General features: G+C 47.0%; 1 protein-coding gene across 1 annotated transcript in view; it reads left to right on the plus strand.

The window, feature by feature from the left end:
- Positions 1–5880: 5880 nt before the first annotated feature.
- The window catches only part of PIGZ (phosphatidylinositol glycan anchor biosynthesis class Z (Gwada blood group)), a 109899-nt gene continuing 96903 nt past the window's right edge, over positions 5881–18876 (plus strand). Inside the window, exon 1 of the mRNA XM_085635305.1 lies at positions 5881–6058. The gene's annotated coding sequence lies outside the window, so the exon portion shown is untranslated. The remainder of the gene's footprint in view (positions 6059–18876) is intronic.

The raw sequence follows: 18876 nt of genomic DNA on the forward strand, positions 1-18876 counted from the left end.
TCTATATGATTCGCACTCATAGGGGTCTTTTCCCGGCTTCGGGAGTGCTATAAGGAGCGCCTCATCTAAGGAGGGAGGGGGCTTGCCCTCCTCATAAGCCTCTTCAAGCATTTCAGCAAAATGGGGAATCAATAGATCACGGTATTCCTTATAAAATTCGGCCGGAAGACCATCCAGACCCGGCGCTTTATTATTAGGCAAGGAGTTGATGGCGTCTATTATTTTGGCACGTGTGATGTGATGACAAAAGTATTCTCGGTAGGTATCTGCCAACCAAGCCAGCGCCACATCTTCCAGGTAATCCCTAATTTCTGACGTGGAAGCCTTGCTCTGGGCAGTGTACAGATTGGTATAAAACTTGGTGAAGCAATCTAATATTGTTGGGGTATCATAGACTGTTTGATGCTTTGCATCCCAGATATGTGTGATGTACGCGGTGGTATTTGTGGACCTGATTTTGTATGACAGCGCTCTGCCAGGTCTTCCGCCTTCCCCATAGCTTCTAGCGGTGTACTTGCGCAATATGTATTTTATCTCGTCTTCTACAAATCCGTTATATGTATCAATCTGCGTCCTGATATTGACCAATATTGTCTTGTCTTGCGTGTGTTCAAATTCTCGTTCCAGTCTGGCTATTTCAGCTTCTGTCCTTTCTAATTGTCCCTGTCTATCTTTCAAGATTCCTGTGTGTTTCCCGATGCAGTGGCCCCTTATGGTAACTTTAAAAGCTTCCCAAAGTGTTTTCGTGCTTTGTACTGAACCTGAGTTCTGGTCGTAAAAATCTATTATTGCTTGACGTAACTCTTCCCTAAATACCTGGTCTTGTAGCGCCGCTGGCCGCAATCTCCACAGGAACTGTCTTGGTGTGTGTGTTGGGAGTTGCAGCGTGAGGAGGACCGGGGTATGGTCCGAGAGCGTTTTAGGTGCATGTTGAATGTCTGTTGTCCATGTACATGCATCTCGGGATATCAGCCAATAGTCAAGTCTGGACCATGTAAGATATGTTGAAGAGAAGCACGTCCCTTCTTTACGATCTGGATTTCTAAGTCTCCATACATCCACCATGTCCCAATCTCCCATTCCGTCCCTTAAGACTTTCGCTGATTGTTTTCCATATCTATCTAGCCCAGTGGGCCTATCCAATGTAGGGTCTAGGCAGGTATTAAAGTCTCCTCCCCAGATGATAGCGCCGGGTTGAAAATCTCGTAACTGCATCCAAATTTGTGCATAGAAGGAGGGGTCATCAGTATTCGGTCCATACACATTTACAATAGTTAACACCGTGCCCCCAAAGCAGCCTTGTACTATAACATACCGCCCTTGGTCATCCTTTTTAGATTTAATGAGCGTGAAGGGTGTGTTGCATTTGACCCATAAAAGTACCCCCCTCGTGTAGGAGGAGTAGGACAACGCTATTTTATATGTGGCTCATCTAGCCCCAATTTGTGACTCTCTTAATTCCGTCAAATGTGTCTCCTGTAGGCATGCAACATCTATTTTCCGCCTGTCCAGGTATGCTAGTACCTTACGAATTTTCCGTGGGTTATGCAGTCCCCTAACATTCCATGTGAGCAACGTCAGCGGACTTTGCTGCTGCAAAGTGTCAGCCATCCGTCAAGTCACCTTCAGATGCCTGATATGTGTGTCTATGGTAGTGGAAAGTGTCTGTCACGTGTCTGTCCGCTACTGTGTCACCGGCTGGATTTTTTTGCATACCCCTCTTCCCCACCCCCACCCACTCCACCTCCCCTTTCCTAGTGGAGCCATACCCAATAGTAACAGTTAACATCTCCTCAAGGAGGAAACAAAAATAGAAAAACAACATAACAATTAGTGTGGTGCACACGTAGGGGTCAGAGTTGCCCACCCGTTTTTTGTGGCTGAGCCACATGGGTATCAGCCCTGGCATACATACTGTAAATTCCTATACCGTGTAGTATTTCTAAGCAAATCTAGGAAATAGCCCCCACCAGCGAATCTCAATGAGTTCTGCCCGCCTCAGCTCAGTGGTATTCATGGCAACGTTTCTTGTTTTAACCAAAAGGGAAAAAAGAAAAAAACAAGGTGTGACTGTTCATCAGCAACTTATCTGAAACCAGCAGTCCGTAGGCCATCTATTTGCGGTCAATGTTCAGACTTTGCCCCCTAGGGATGAGTTCAGACCACATTCAGACAGTTCACCTTTGTAAGTCCCTTTTGTCCATTAGATATTGGTCACTCCACATCCGATGTAGTAGACTAGTCCCCGTGTTCCCCTCTCGGTGATCTTCTCCGAGTTCCTGTCTGACCCCGTTGCTGCGCGAACTTCACTACCTCCGATGGTTCAGCAAAAATCTGAGTTTTGCCATCGACTGTGAGCTTTAGTCTGGCCGGGTATAGCATGGCGTACGGGATATTCAGGTCTCTCTGTTTTTGTTTTGCTGTGGTAATTTTTTTTCACGCTTCCTGTACCGCTGACGTGAAGTCTGGATAGATGGATATATCCATACTTTCGTGAGATAACTTGCCAAGTTATCTGGCCTTTCGGAGCGCCGAATCTCTGTCTCTGTAATTAAGTATCTTGGCGATGATCGGCCTCGGTCTGGAGCCTACCGGGGTTTGGGGCCGAGTCACCTGTGAGCTCTCTCCACGATAAACACTTCGGAAAACGTCTCCCGACCTAGTAGGGCTATGAGCAGATGCTCCACATAACATTCCATTTGGCCCGTATGTGTCGTCTCTGAAACTCCCATCAGGCGGAGGTTGCTCCTTCGGGACCGAGCCTCCAAGTCGTCTGACTTTGCCAATATGACCGCCAGTTGTTTCTCCATCTTCGACTGTTTTGCTTCCGTCTGCACATGGCCATCTTCAGATTCAAATATTCTCTGTTCCGCCTTGTCCAGTCTTTCCGTGTGTTTATCAAGTCGCTCCAACATCCTGTCGACTCTGTATGTCAAGGAGTCAATCTTCCCATCTATATTCGACAGTGCCGCTTGAATTGTGGTGAACATAGTTTGAATATCTTCGTTTGTCACCCCGCCTGTTGCTCCCATTGTCGATTGAGACGCTGTTTGTGCATCTGTACTTTGATCTTGATGTTTCTTTGTGTGGTCAAAGCTGATTTTTGACTGGGTTCGGTCCGTTTTCCCCATTTTGCAAAATGTAGTTTACCTTACCCTCAGGTATATTGGCAGCTGCGACCCCAGATTGGAGGCGACGTACTTCGGGACTTGCAGTCCGATCCTGGATGTGGCGTTTTTTACTCTTTTCCCCGACGGTCTGGTCTAAAGCATGCGGATAGGTCCAAGTACAATGATGTGACAATGCCGCGGGTTCCAGCAGCAATGCAGGAGGTGCAGCCCACCCAGAGGGGTTTTTTATGGTTGCGCTGTGCCTGTTTTGCTGGTCTTTTTTCCAAGGAGTTTGATGCTGTGTCCCATTGGGTTATGCCTGCGCCGCTGTATGTTCGTCACCTCTCCCCTCTCTAGCGTCAATTTGCCCCCAATTGAATTGCACAATTCCAGTCTCTCGCGCATGTCACCCTTATGTTCCGGTGGGCAGCTATTGCATGCCGGAAGTAGCGGTACTGTCCACTTGTGTGACCTCTCGCTGTGTGGAGCGGGGACAGACCAGGGTGACCTCTCCCTGTACCCGGCTGCCCATGGACCTCTTCGTGTTAAGTCCCCTCCACAGATCTCACCCAAAGGGCACATGTACTTGCAGTCTTTAATGGTACCTTCAAACAGCCAGTGTCCCGGCAACCGCTTCCCCCCTGGCCGCCGCAGCAAGATAGCACAGTGTGCAGCCGACTCAGGCCTGCACCCTTCTCTGCAGGATAATATGGTATACTTCAGCATGGACACTCAGCCTGCGACATCCCGCCGCAATTTAAGCCCTCACAGCCGCTGATACATCGCCCTGTGTCATTTCTGCCTTCATTACCGTGCATCGGAGGTTTCGATCGTGCCCCCGACCTCTTCCTGAATGTGGGTTCCACACAGCGCCTCCCGCAGATCACTAGTATTCAGCGGGGGAGCCTCATATATTCCGTCGCTGTCTCTGGGTTCTGGGCTCACCGCCGGTCCAGACGCTCAGTACCTCCCTGGGTTCAGTCGGGCGTGGCCCGGGGTCCCGATCGCAGCGGGACTTCCTGTTTCCCGGGTCCGCGTTGCGTGCCTTACGTCCTGGTGTGTTGTTCAGCTGCAGCCCGGGGCTCCACTTTCGCTTTCAGCGTGAGGGCCGCATCTGTTATTTCGCCATTCTAGGTTGTTTTTGCAGTTTTCGGCGTTGGAAACCGTTCCTCCACACTCTCCGTAGGTTCAGCTTTATTTCGCCTCGGGTCCAGTCGTATTTAAACAGTATGGAGAGGATCAGTTGAAGGATATATCGGGCGTGCGCGGAGAGCCCGCTTAGCAAGCGCCCATCGTGCTCCAAGGCTAGCTCTGCCCCTAAATAAGCACATATTTAAACTTAAGGCTGCTGTCTTCTATGATGCACTGAGAAAGGTTGCTCAGAAGTCTAGAAAATCAAATATTACCACTAAGGGCCCGATTAAGATGTTGTTAGGAAACTGTCCCGAACGAATCAGTTCCAGAATAGTTTCCAAACGAATCCAGTCCTATGAGTCCGGACGACCAATTACGATGCTTCCCAACATCGTTCTGTCAGATTCGCATTGACTTCAATGGGAGCCTGTGTTCTGAACAAGAACACAGGCTCCCATTGAAAAAATGGGTGGTAGGGGAAAGCCTTGCAACCTTTGGCTGGCACCCCATGGTGCCTGCCACATTGTGCAGGGTTGGGAAGAGGGGTCTCTTAGGTACCCCCACAGGCTACATTCGTAAGGCTCAGTATGAAGGGGGGCCCGCAACGGGACCCCCAAGACAGATTCTGGCAGCCATTTCGTCTTGGGCAAACCGCATCGGTACGGCTGTCCGAATCGGTCATCGTAATCACTCGTCCGGAAACCGTGTCCATAGACTCGGGCTGTCCGGATGCCTCTCGGAGCCGATTCGGTCTGCTCGAAAGGTTTCCAGGCATCGTAATCGGTCGTTGGGAAATCAGTACGATTTGGTAGGAAACAAGAGTTCTAAATCGAATTCTACAATACGGAATCCCATCCTGAGCCTTTCCTAATGACATCGTGATCGTTCCCTAAGTGGGACTCTGCCACAATGAATCCATATGTTGTAAGATCTGCCTCAGGTTACCTTAATGCCCCCAGGTCACCTTCTTCGTCCCAGGCGATAGTCCTTACCGGACACAGTGTCCTTTAGATTTGAAAAGCGGACTTTCTTTGTCTAGAAATGGTTGAACATTCAAAGCCATTGATACCACAGTTGTGCATACCCGTTTTTAATGTCCTAGCTTCAAAAAGGTTCAGTTCTACAGGCTACAACTTGTTGAATATTTTTTATTTAAGCATCACATCTTGTGTGTGGACTCTTCTATAGTCATCTCACAGGTAAATCACCTCCAATCACCACTAGACATAATGCTAACCAATCATTAACGTTCTAGATGAGGGTAAGCATAGGTAGCAGTACTCTCAGAGCAAGACTGAACCCCAAATAAATCCACAACCTCTCTTTCTCATTGCACAGGAATGATCAAAGCCCCTTCCACCTTTAGCATCATATACCATAGACATAAAAAGGTGGTATTCTTTTCTGTCCGCCGGATGCTTGCGTTCATGGAAATAGACGTAGGACAGCAAGCACACGGTATAATTATGCAGGACCAGTCATTCACTGCCGCAGGCTGCCTCTGCGTTGGTCGAGGATGCTTTAAAAACAGGCTGCTCTGCTGCCGCGATGACACCTGCGCGCGGACATCCATGTGCGCCAACCAGGGAGGCTGTTTTCTTTTCCATTTATTTTTAAGGACCGCAATAAAAACGGGTACAAGCGGACAAAGGGGAACTGTTGCGAGAGACCGCAGTAGAAAAATAGATGTGGTGCCATGACCCGTGAAATAAATGCGCCTCGAGTGGAGCGTGACAGCCGTGCGGTGTCAACAGCCCTAAAGGAAGGGGCGACCTGACAGGCAGTGCGGTGTGCGTGCGGTGCAGGACACCAAGGTAAATCTTTCATGCGTGCCTCATTTCAGTGTGCGTGCGTCCGTGCGTGTATGTTTTTGGTTGTTCACTCGACCTGAATGTCTGATTCTTGTGCTGTGGAATTCAAGGGTGGTGTCTCGGGGCTGCTGCAAATTTATCTCGGCGATTTCGCAGACATTTCAAATAATCATTTACAACAAAAAAAAGCCGTTTGTGCAGAGAAGTTGCATTCATACCAGCTGTCACTAACGTGCATAGTCGTTTCCCCCAAGGGGCTCCGACAAAAAAAGAGAATTTGCATGATGTCACAAAGGCATGTTTGGTCTGAAATATGCAGCTATTTTTGCATGCATGTTTTCGGCCAGATGCATTAATCAATGGTGTGCAGTGTAATCCCCTGTTGACCTAGATTGAAACTGCTGCTTCCGCCGTACGGTTTATTAACTGAATGGTCATCCACATGACGGGCTGTGTTTTTTTTTTATAGATACTGAATTCCATTAGCCAATGCCAGCCACTGAACTCCCACTTTCGAGCAAAACCGCAATAAAATATTGCAACTTTATTTTGAAAGCCGAGCCGCTCTGTATCGTTCTTTCTTGCCACTCTGGCTTGGTTTCAGATGTGTGTGCGCTTTTGCTGCTGCACAAAGTGACACGTTTTACACGCTTCGATTTTTAAATCCAGATTAGGCGGTATAATCAATGTGTGTAATCAGATTACAATTTATGTCCCCCTTCCTGTACATAAACAATCTTTTAAAAAAATGCAATTTTGTGACTTTCCTGTGTGCTGCATGAAGCTGCACACATTACAGAATGGCATTTTAGAATTGTTTATATGCAGGAAGGGGGATCTTCCTACACATAAACAATCCTCCGCTGCACACAGACACCCAGGGTGCCTGCGTTGGCGCTAAGTTGCTAAGTTTAGCGCCATCGCAGGGGGAAACACAAAGCTGCATCACATTCTTGTAAATATGGTGCAGCCTTGCGTTTCAGAAGTGGCGGAGAGAGGCTTTAAACCATGACAGCTAACACGTCTCTCCACCACTTCCTTGAACATATCCCCCTATGTACCTAATCACTGGCGTCAAAGTTACTAATTGCTTTTATCTCCGATACATATACCAACAGCACTGAAAAGCGTCTTATTGTGTAAAGCACTGATAGTGGTGACTACCTCCAACTTTGACTACGATCGCAGTCTGTCTCTTGGGCTGCCATACTAACTTTAGGGTGTGCAACAACATGTTTCTGCAAGGCATCTGAGAAGGTTTACTACCTGAATACCGTCATTTAAATATCATCCTGCCAACACATTAAGGCCAAGATATCTACTACAGTGAAGGTAAGTCTACATAGGTACATTTAGGTTTACTATAAATAACTTCACATTTAGGTACTTGATGATATGCATATCTTCATGGTATGTAGAGGTGGAGTTAAGAATAGCAAAGATATACTTACCTTTGTATACTCACCATCATGATATTCCGAGAACCTGATATTTTGTCCATGATGATTTGGCTTGTCGACAATATTGTTCTGGTTAGTCTGACATACAACCCTAAAGGTGTGTGCCAAACTGACCTCCCTACACATGTTCTAACCTACCTCCCAATAAATCAGGGTCAAGAGTGATTTGCATATAGCTGGGTCCAAACTGAGGTGGCATGGTGAGCAAAAAAAACGATGGAATGGAATGCTACCCTGAGCAATTGACAGTGGTTAGACTCATTGCAAGCAGTGTCCCGTCACCTTTTGTGTGTTTCATGTACAGCAAGAACTCTATAATAATAATAGAATAATGACTCTTTGACTCTGCGTGCTCCTTAAATTGGGAAACTGCATTGTGAATTGACTTTATGGATTAGCTCTGTTGAGTTAGGGAGCTACAAAGTCAAGAAGTGAGCTCTGCTAACATGACCATGTACACACCATGACCTGAATATATACACACGATTGAGGATGTTTTCAAATCAGTTTTAAGGGGCGTGATACATAAAGGCATTTTACAAATCACAGGGGTTGTGGCTGCGAAATAATTTTTTGAAATATACAAACCTGTTTTTGCAAGCCAGACAAGTCATTCTGAATCACAAAAAGCAGTTTTGAAACCCCTTCTGAATCTCAGATAGAAGGGGCTATGAAAGGGCTGCCCCTTTTATTTGTGAGTTGCACTGGGATGTATCCATGGTTTGTGGCTGCATTGGAAGACACAACCCAATCATTGGTTTTTGACACCCATGTGAGGTGGTAACTGATTTGCAAAGGGGAAGCTGCTCCCCTGGGACAGCTTCCCCTTTGAGAATCCAGGCATGGGCGACCTCGAGGGGAACAATCAGTGGTCCAGGTCTCCATTGCTTTCTAACCTTAATTTTTTTCTAGCATATTTAAGGCACATAGACTAGTTTAAAAAAAAGTTGGTATGCTGTCCCTCACACACCTGCATTCCTGCATTCAGTGCTATTCGTTGAGGGTTGACAAATGTGATCTGGGTCATTAGCATTCATGGGTAGGACACAGTATGGATGTGACTAATTACTACATCGCATCACAAGATACAGGGAACTTTGCGAGCAAGTCACTGTGCAATTTGCGTATCGTGGGTTGCAAACTTGGGGGCATATTTATCAATCTTTCATGCAGTGCAACGCAGCAAGCCACCTTGTTGCGCTGCGTGAAAGGTAAAGGGCAGGAATGCGCCGTATTTAACATTATACTGTGCATTTCTCTCCTTTCCTCGCGCTGGTGCACTTTTGGTTGCCTAGCATCAACGCAGTCACTCTTGCGTCATATTGCAAGAGTGCCTGCGTTGTAGGCCGGATTGGTTTTGAGCAGGAAGGGACACCTTCATGCACAAAAACAAGCCTGAGAGCCATTTTTCACTTTCGATGTGTGCTTCTAAATGTAACACAACTAGAAAGAGGAAAAAATGAAGAAAAATTAGAGATATTTCTCCTCGTTATGCCTCACCTGAGGAGGCGTATTTTGACACATTCCCAGGTCTACCACTAACGGTAAATCTGGGCACACCCAGCCTTCACCCACGGAACGCCTCCCTGAGGCACAGTGTAACTCAAGGCAGTGATTTGTCCTGCCTTGTGTTACTCCAGATTTGTCAAGCCATTCAGGGCCTTGCGTGGCTTGATAAATCCGATTTAGGATTTGCATTTCTCTTATGCCCCCTGACGTGTCGCAAGGGCGATACAAAATCTTGATACATCAGGCACTGGAGTTTGCACATCAGGCCCATATTTGTGTCACTTTCTTGTTTTTTGAATGCACCCATGGGCATTTCTGTGGCACAAACCCAGCTGGGGGCAATGTAGTGCTAAATATTAAGGAGTATTGGGAGACATTAGACTCATGTACATCTCATGAGGATTTACATTTTTGAACTACACATTTGTATTTCATCCTTTCAGCATTGTTGGGCGCAGGGAGATAAAACGATTTGTCAAAATCAGCTATTTTCAGGAAAGGGCTGAGGCAGGATTGGAACCCGGATCCTGAGGTTCGAGAAGTAAGAGACTTACATACTACACAATACCTCTTCTCTAGTTTCCTGTGCATATTCATACAGGATCAGGGGAATAGCTGCCACCGGTGCAGCAGGTGCAGCGGCACCACTGCCCAGAGCCAGAGTGGCCCATTGACCTAAAACAAATTGATGTATTTTTCTACCTAACAGTAGTCAAAGGGGGCATTTTTCTTTCTTGTACCAAGGCCCATGGCATCCTTGATTCACCACTGTAAAGGATTCATTCAGCAGAGCATCTTCTTATAGATACAACAACTTGAAATAGGAGTCTATTTATATTCATATTAGAAACTCAAATGTGTTGGCGTCTGTGAACAAGGAACATTTCTGCCGCACATGGGTGTGGTGCAGTGATTTGTTTTTTACCACTAATTATGTGTTTGATGGTTTCAGGCCAGAAATGATCAAGGTATTACTCATGAAAGAATGGAGTCAGTTGTAGTATCTGAAACACACAAAAGCTGATATGAGTCTGCTTGCAATAAGTCTAACCACTGGCAATCGCTCCGGTAGCGCTCCAACCCATCGTTTGTTTGCTCACTTTGCCACCTGGGCTTGGACCCAGCCATATGCAAATAAGTCTTGACCCTGTTTCTCATTGGAACAGTCCAGCCTGAACTGCCAAGACAGGTCCTCCCTGAAGTGAAATACAAGCAACCCAGGCCCGGATTTGCCCTAGTTATGGGTTCATCAGCCAGGTACAGCTTGATTCCAGTGACACAGTGAGCATGGGGCCCACGTCTGGGCATACCCATGCCACTGATGAAGGTACATGAACCACACAAAAGATGATGGGAGGCTGCTTGCATTAAGTCTGACCACTGGCAATAGCTCGGATAGCACTCCACCCAATGTTCTTTTGCTCACCATGCCATCTCAGTTTTGACCCAGCCATATGCCAATCAGTATTGACCTTGCTCTGATGGGAGCAGTCCAACCTGGCCTGCCAAGCCAGGTCCTCCTTGAATCAGAACACAAGCAACCCAGGACCGGTTTCGCCCTAGGTTAGGTTGCTTGTGTTCGGGCTCAGGGAGGACCTGGCTGGGCAGTTCGGGCTGGACTGTTCTCATGAGGAGCAGGGTCAAGACTGATTTACATATGGCTGGTTCCAAATTGAGTTTCAATTTCAAGTTTATTTGTTATTTGCATAGTTACTGAAACCATTGTAACATTTTAAAATAGCCAATACAACTGGTGTTGTGCCCCAGTAAAACCTATAATTCACATACTAAAATGCTGTACAGAATGTACCTGACTGTGGTTAAAATAGACGATGTAGTCCGTTAAAATGCATCAATATAAGTGCAGTGCAGTCATTAGATAAAAAACGGAAATACACGTAGTAAGGTGCCGTACAGTGCATACATGTTTGGCAGTGACACCTAAAAAATTTGGCACCAGCTGAAGTTTTAGACATTAATGAGGTGCTCTTTTCATCTTGCAGCGGCCAGCATGCGAGCTGATGGCATCACCAGAAGTTTATTGCTGACATTGCTGATGTTGGATTGTCAGTTTAGGCATTTTTTGTTTGGCCAGCATAAGAAATGTTACCGTTCTGCAGTTCAGTTGTGTGGCCCCCAGGTCAATACATGCCAGCACCGCTTGCCTCCTGGTGCGGATTCCTTTCTGCTTGAAAGGGGCCTTTAACAGCTCTGACCTCTCTTGCTGCAGCTCATTGCATGTGCAGATTAAGCGCAGAATGTCTCCTTGTTCCGTATCACACAGTCTGCAAGTGCTTTGGGTCGATGCCCTCAATCAAGGTGGAAGGTGTTGAGTACATGGAAAAATGTCCAATCTGTGCCATAGAAATGTTATTTTATTGGTTTAGGATAACCCTGATTGAAATATTTTTGAGGTTCAGGTGTTTTATAGGAGTTTAGGGTCATCGAGGCCGGAGATCTGGCTGAGAATGTTGCCTTGTCCTCCACCAATGAGAGATGTTTTACGCACTTCCAGACCAATTTTTGGAAAGTTAAGTGGTGAAGCTGTGTGTTCCAGAGCTTGAAGAGTCCAGTAGTTTCTAGAGATTCCTGTAGGTAACGTCTTGCGCAGGAAGTTTCCCTGTGCTGGAGTTCTTGCCACAGCAGTTGGTTTAAGGAGTTTGAGGTGGAGGTTCTGATCTTGTTCCAGCAGATAATGTAAGATCCATGCCTAGCCGGGGATTGTTTTAATAAGCTGAACTCCAGCCTTATTTGAGCTGGTGAAGTATAGGACTAGAGGCAGAACATGGTTCTGTATGCTTTAAGTAGCGTGCTATCCAGTACGTTGGCGTCTCTACCCTACATTGCTTCACTGCCATAAGTTATTGTCGGGAGTAATGTGGCTCGTACTACCTTCAGGAGCGGGCTCAGTAGAGGCCCCGTCAGTTTATTTGCGAGATTTTTCATAGATAGTGATATGAACAACCCTGATTTCCTCTTTCTGGCGAGTGAATGCCCCTTCTTTGTCAATGATAACTCCTATGTACTTGTAGCATATAGATATCCCGGCACTCCAAAGTAATACCCTATTTCGACCTGTATATGCAAACTGTATTTGATTTTTATCAGTGTCTCACTGGCAACACACAGAATTGGGTTTATACAAAAAGATTCCTTTTAATGTAGAAAATGCATCATATAGAAATCACAATTTTACAAAATAGGACCATAAGAACCCTACAAACATAATATTGAAGGGACTGTTTTTAAGCGATGTCCGTGGCTTTATGGTCTTGATCCACATGCGCAACAGCCGACACGTGTTTCGTCACACCAGGTGACTTTCTCAAGGCTTTTAGAACAATATTCCTATTAGTGATTATGCTGTTTACCTACTTGTATTCAGTTGTTGGTTCAAGCTGTGTACCTCCCAAGTGCCATCTCCTCTGCCGTTTCCTTTTGTTGTTTATTGTCATTGTCCGACTCTTACTAAAGTTGATTTTTGAGTTGTTGTTCTCTGTGGCAAATTTCTGCATTTCGGTGAGTAAATGTTGGAGACCAACAAAGGTATGGCTGAGCAGCACTACATCATCGGCGTACATTAGATTTGTCAGTATTTTGCCTCCTAGCCTAGGTACATGTGAGTTTCACGTGTTAAGAGCTTGTGGAAGGTCATACATGAATAGGTTGAACAGGGTGGGTGTGAGCACGCAACCCTGCTTCAGACCTTTAATTGTAAGGACTTTTGAAGAGAGGTGAGTTGCGCTGCCCAGTTTCACCTGAACCCATGTGTCTGTGTGGAGAAGTGCCAGGATGGTTAGAATGGCCTGTGGGATTCCCCAGCGCGTGTGCTTCCCCCATAGTCTGCCCCTCTCAATGTTATCAAATGCAGCACTGAAATCAATAAAGCATAGATGAAGTGGGAGGTTAGCAGTCTTGGCTGCATCGATGAGTAGGGAGATTGCAAGAATGTTTATTGTTGTGCCTACTGTTTTGCGAAAGCCTGTCAGGGTTAGTGGAATTATCTCCTTATCCTCTGCACAGGCTGTGAGATCCTCTAAGACAGTGCCCACAAAGTATTTTGCTTCATTGTCAATCAGTGCTACCAGACTGTAGTTGCTCGGCTGGGCCTTCTCGCCTTTCTTGTGAATTTGACCTTTCCATGATTCTGGTAGTCTGCTTAGTAGCCTGACTTCCACGAAAAGAGGTTGCAGGATGCCCAGTCAGCCGCCTTAGCTTTGATTAGTGCCGGTGGGATGCTGTTCGGTCCCGGAGCCCCTTCTTTTCTCCCTTTTGCAATCTGTTTTTCTATTGAGAGTAGCAGTGGATCGCTGGCCTCACATGCCGGTGTGATGTCTGTGTCTGTCGTTTTTGGCCCTGGCATCTAATTGTGGCCCAAAATTATGCAACGCAAGCGATTGCCAGCAGTTAGACAAATTGCAAGCATTCCTCCTGTCACCTTTTGTGTGTTTCGTGTCAGTTGTAGTAATGCTTAGTCAGGCAGAAGCAAAGTTTGAGGTGCCATACTGGATAGGTGACTCCACAACCAAACACAATAGGTCAAACGTACTAAATTCTCACACAATGCTGTGCAGCCACTTAAAATGCTGTGCTCCTTTGCGTGAGAAGGAGGGAGCAGGAGAGCTTCTTCTATCTACAGAGAAATGCCCCTCTTCTTCCCTCTCCCTAACGCTGGTGCAGAATTTTGCTCCTGACCATTTCACACACACCTTTGCGCCATAGTGCAAGGGTGTGTGCATGAGTCTAGCATAGGTTTTCCACTGGAAGGGTTCCCGTCCAGTACAAAATACTATGCCTAGGCAAACGTTAAAACTTTTACTACTTAGTAAGTGTGCTGTCAGTGCATCGCACATGCAATGTCAGAAATGAAAACATTTCTCTTTTCAATGTCAGCTTTCAAGTGGTTTTAATTTTTGGTGCAAAACCGAGGGCCTCATTTATGTTTTTGTGCCATAGGGCATCGCAGGAGGCCTTCCTCCTGCACTGCCCTACGGCAAAAGAAACGGGCAGGAATGCACCGTATATATGAGATATGGCCCATTTGAGACCTTTTCCTCTGCGCCAGTGCACAATAGGCTGCTGTGCGCCAACGCAGGCACGTTTGCACCATGGTGCAAGGGTGCCTGCATTGAGGGGATGATTGTTTTTGTGCAGGAAGGCAAACCATCTTGCACAAAAATAATCACAGGAGTCTTTTTCCTTTTTATATGTGTGCTGCAGAATGCAGCACACATAAAACAGCAAAAAAAGGAGAAATAAAGATACTTCTCCTCGCTGTGCCTCCCTCACACCTCCCCTGGTGAGGCGTTAAGCTATTGGCGCTGACTCAGATTTACGATTTCTCGTAAATCTGGGGCAGTGTCAAAATGCCATGGAAGTTCGTGGGAACGCCCCCAGCAACACCTATTGCACCCCCCTTTAATGCAGAAAACTGTGTTAAAGGGAGCCATATTTACGAGGCAACATTAAGCCCAAAAAAGGGGCTTCGTGCTGCCTCGTACAATATTTGTTGTCATTGTCGTTTTACAATACAGATAACAGTTTTACATTCATGCTAACGGAATTCCAGATAAAATAACTTAACTATATATTTACAGTTCAAGACACTTAAACAGTATAGGTTTGATGCATATTGCTCCATTTGGAATATTTCCAATATTTAGTTACTATCCTAACCACAGTTGCAAAGCAACATATCTGCGCTAGGGAACAAAGAGGCATTCTTAGTGTTTTTCTCGTCTGTTTATTTACCTCTGGAATAGTTTCCTGGAGGTGTGGCCGAACATCTTTTTATGAAGGAACCACATTTATTTGCTTAATAGTTTTTCAAAACAAATAGCCTTCTGTACTTGTCCATCCCGTCAGAATAATATGGCCACTTAAAGCATAATTTAAATAATAGTCCCCTTCATCTATGGCATAGAGAAAAGCGAACACATAGTCACATTTTAGACTCTGGATCAGGATACTTGTATCAATTTAAATAAATACAGATTTTTATGGCTCACAACGCATCAGTAGATTCACCGAGATGCAAACGGAAACAGAAGTGACGTCACAAACCCTTTGACCAAATGACAACATCAGACGTTTGAACACATGTCCCACTATGCTCTCTTCAACAATCTCTAATTTGCTACTAAAGGTTCATGGGGGAACGCAATTTGTTGAAACTATATGTATGGGAAGTAGCAGTGCTACTTCTACCCGTGACCAAGGCTTGTGAAATGCCGAAACGCGTTGGGTGTTTGTTCGCATGACTGCACTGTAATAAACTTTGCTTATTAAGCCGTTTGAAGCCTCTTGAATTTCTTGCCTCAGAGTGAGCATTCTTGGCGAGTGTTTTTTGAATATATATATATACTAGAACTACCTACTGGCGACTGCCAGTAGGAGATATATATCTATATATATATCTATATATATATATAAATATATATAGATATATATATATATATATCCTACTGGCAGTCGCCAGTAGATAGTTCTAGTTAGAACCTAGTTTCCATAGGAAAAGCGTTTTTTGATTTGCCAATATCTTTGGCGTCGTTTGACGAATCTTCGTGAAAGTTTTTAAAAAAATAGGGCCAGACTGCTCAGTTTGTCTGATGAAAGTTTCGGGCTGATTCATCAAGCGGGGCCCGAGAATGAAGGGGGTCCCAAAACGCATTTTCTCCATGTTATTTTCCATAGGAACTTTATTACAGGCTACAGCCCGACCTGCTGAACGGAAGGGGAGGGGATGTGGTCCGTCGGCTAGACTGCCGACTTTGGTGCTGGATATCAGGGTTCGAGCCTCGGGGTTGCGTCCACATCCTTTGATTCTGGGCAAATCACTTAATCACCCCGTGACTGACTGAATGTGTAATGTAAATACGGTGCTCGTGTAAAGCGCTCCAATACCTTCGCGTTCGCGCTATATAAATATGCACACAAAAAAAAATGACTCCAAATTTGGCAAAAAGATAGGTCTAGGTTTAGACTTCGCCTTTTTTGTTAAATGATGTAAATCTGTTCAGTAGTTTCTGAGAAATTTAAAAAAGAAAAATATTGATATCTGAGCACCGAGGAGGGTTCGCGAACCTTCCCGGGCCTGAGCTTCACTCTGATTGGCTGCCAACACTTCAAACCAGGAAGTGTTGGCAGCCATCTTGTGACTCGGTAGCCGAGTCAAAAGAAATAGGGTGAAACAAAGACAAAAAAACATGAAAAGGGGGCAGGGTACAAACACCCTGACCCCCTAGGCCTGCTCAGGGGGTCCCACAAAGACCCCCAGGGTGGGGGGCCTCGCGGGCACCCCAAGCCCTGGGGATCGCCACCTCTCCTGGGCTCTGTTTGAAAAAAATGTATGAGGGGGCTCAAGCCCCCCCACATGCCCCGGGGCATTATGCAGAATGTGGGGGGGCCTCTCGGCACCCCCAAGCCCCAGGAACCGCCATCTCCTGGGGCTTTTTTAATAATTAGGGTGGGGGAGCCTGGCAGGCACCCCAAGCCCCGGGGACCGTCACCTCCACGGGTCTCTGTTTTAACAAAAACAAATGCTCAAGCCCCCCACACGCCCCGGGGACCACCATCTCCCCAGTGCACTAAATATGGAAATTGGGGGGTCCGTTACGGACCCCCAAGCCCCTGGGACCACCACCTCCCTGGGGCTTTCAAAATGAAGGAAGGGGGGCCGTGCGCCCCCCCTCTAGGAGCCCTTGATGGCCCTGGGGACCACCACCCCCAGGGCCGGTTCCTGCAATGTCCCGGGGTGCCCACCCCTGGGACATTGCTGTTTGCTATGGCACGACTGGAGCTGTGCGGCTCCTGCCCTGTCATAGCAAACTCTGCTCTCGCTTCAATGTCAACAGCTCCCCTTGCTCAAAAGCAATGCTGTCTCCTGCAGGAGGCGGGGAGCTGGCGGGACCGTGGGGGCATTGGTTCTCCCCCCTCGGTCCCAATCACAGAGGCCAGGCCCCGGGGGATGGGGTCCCTGGGGCCAAAAGTAGCCCGGGAGGGGGGCTACCCGGCCCCCCTCCCTTCTAAAACTGAAAAGGCCGGCCCCGGGGGATGGGGTCCCCAGGGACATAATTGGCCTGAGGAGGGAGGCCACACGGCCCCCCTCCACATAACATTTTTTTAAATAAAAAAGTATGCCATGCCCCGGGGGATGGGATCCCCGGGGCCGAAATTGGCCTCGGGAGGGGGCCTCGCGGCCCCTTTCCTGTTTTTTTTTTTTTATAAATAGGGGTCAGGCACTGGGGATGGGGTTCTCAGGGCCCGAAAATGTAAAAGAAGGGGGGCCACACAGCCCTCCTTGTAAAAATAAAATACATTTAAAAAAGGAATCTTGCCGGAGGCCACACCCCCTTTCTCCACCACTCTACAAACGCGTTGTTAGATAAGGAATTAATTCCCCTGGAATACTGAGGGTCCCTGGGGGCCAACTAGCTCACCAGGTACCTCCAAAATGTGCCACAGAGCTGGGTTGCAGAGAGGTGGTCCGAGGCCATGTCCCTTTTTACACCACTCTGCAAACACACTTCTTGGCACACTGTTGGTGGGGCTATGAGGTCTCTTGTGTCCTGAGGACCTCAGGACACAAGTGGACTTCATGCCCCGAGCAGCAGTGCGCCAAGAGGCGCGTTTGCAGAGTGGTGTAAAAAGGGGGCATGGCCTCGGACCACCTCTCTGCAATCCAGCTCTGTGGTGCATACTGGAGGTACCTGGTGGGCTAGTTGGCACCCAGGGACCCTCAGTATGCAAGGGGAATTAATTCCCCAACTAACAACGTGCCAGGGGCGAGTTTGCAGAGTGGTGGAGAAAGGGGGCGTGGTCTTTGTCTACCTCTCAGCAATCCCACTGTGTGGGGCTTACTGGAGATAAGAGGTAGGCTAGTGTGCCCCTAAAGGACCGCCAGCAGTGAAGGGGACTTCAATCCCCATACAAAAGCGCACCAGGGAGCGCGTTTGTAGAGTGGTGGGCAAAGCGGGCATGGCCTGGTACCAAGTACTTACCAGTGCTGCTGTGTGGGACTTACTGGAGGTAATAGATGGGGAAGTTGTCCCCAAAGGATGTCCTTGGGGACAAACTCCCCTCTTGTTACCTCCAGTAAGTCCCACACAGTGGGATTGCTAAAACGTCTTCAGAGGCCATGCCCCTCTTTCTCCACTGCTCTGCAAACACACCTCCTGGCAGAATACGGGATGGGGGATGAAGTCCAATTTAGTCCTGAGGGAGTTTGGGGACCAAGAAGCCCTCCTAGTACCTCCTGTAAGTCCTATGCAGCGGAATTCCTGAGCTCTGGTTGCAGGCCCAGCACCCTTTCTCTACCACTCTGCAAACATGACTACTACTTAAAGAAGCATCTTTCTGCACCTCTGACTTAAAGGTAGGTTCAATCCCCCTGCCCTATTATGTACTAGGACCTTACAGAGGAGGTCATGCTAATCACAGGGGTACCCCAACGCATAGTGTTCCCTAGTGTATGTAGGTGTTTTCACTGTATTCTAAGAGGCAGATTTACAAGCCTCTTGCGCCACTTTTGCGTCACTTTTCCCATGCTAAAAGTGACGCTAAAGTGGCGCAAGGGGCTTGTAAATCTGCCCCTAAGTGTCTTTTAGCATAGCACTGGCTCCAGGCCTGGTTAGTCAGAGTCAGTTACCACCAGTACCCGTCAGCAAAAAAAATGTTGGGGGCACAGGAGGACTTTCTGCTCCTCTGTTGGTTCTTTCTGCACATCTCTTGCTTCTTCCTGCACTTTTCTTCGTCTTTCTGGACTTCTGTTGCCTCTTTCTGCATTTATTTTGCTTCTTTCTGTGCCTTTGTTCCTCTTTCTTCACATGTCCTAGCTCTGTAGGCATAGTTAGA

Source organism: Triturus cristatus, chromosome 11, assembly GCF_964204655.1.
Source record: "Triturus cristatus chromosome 11, aTriCri1.1, whole genome shotgun sequence".
NCBI classification, from domain to species: Eukaryota; Metazoa; Chordata; class Amphibia; order Caudata; family Salamandridae; genus Triturus; species Triturus cristatus.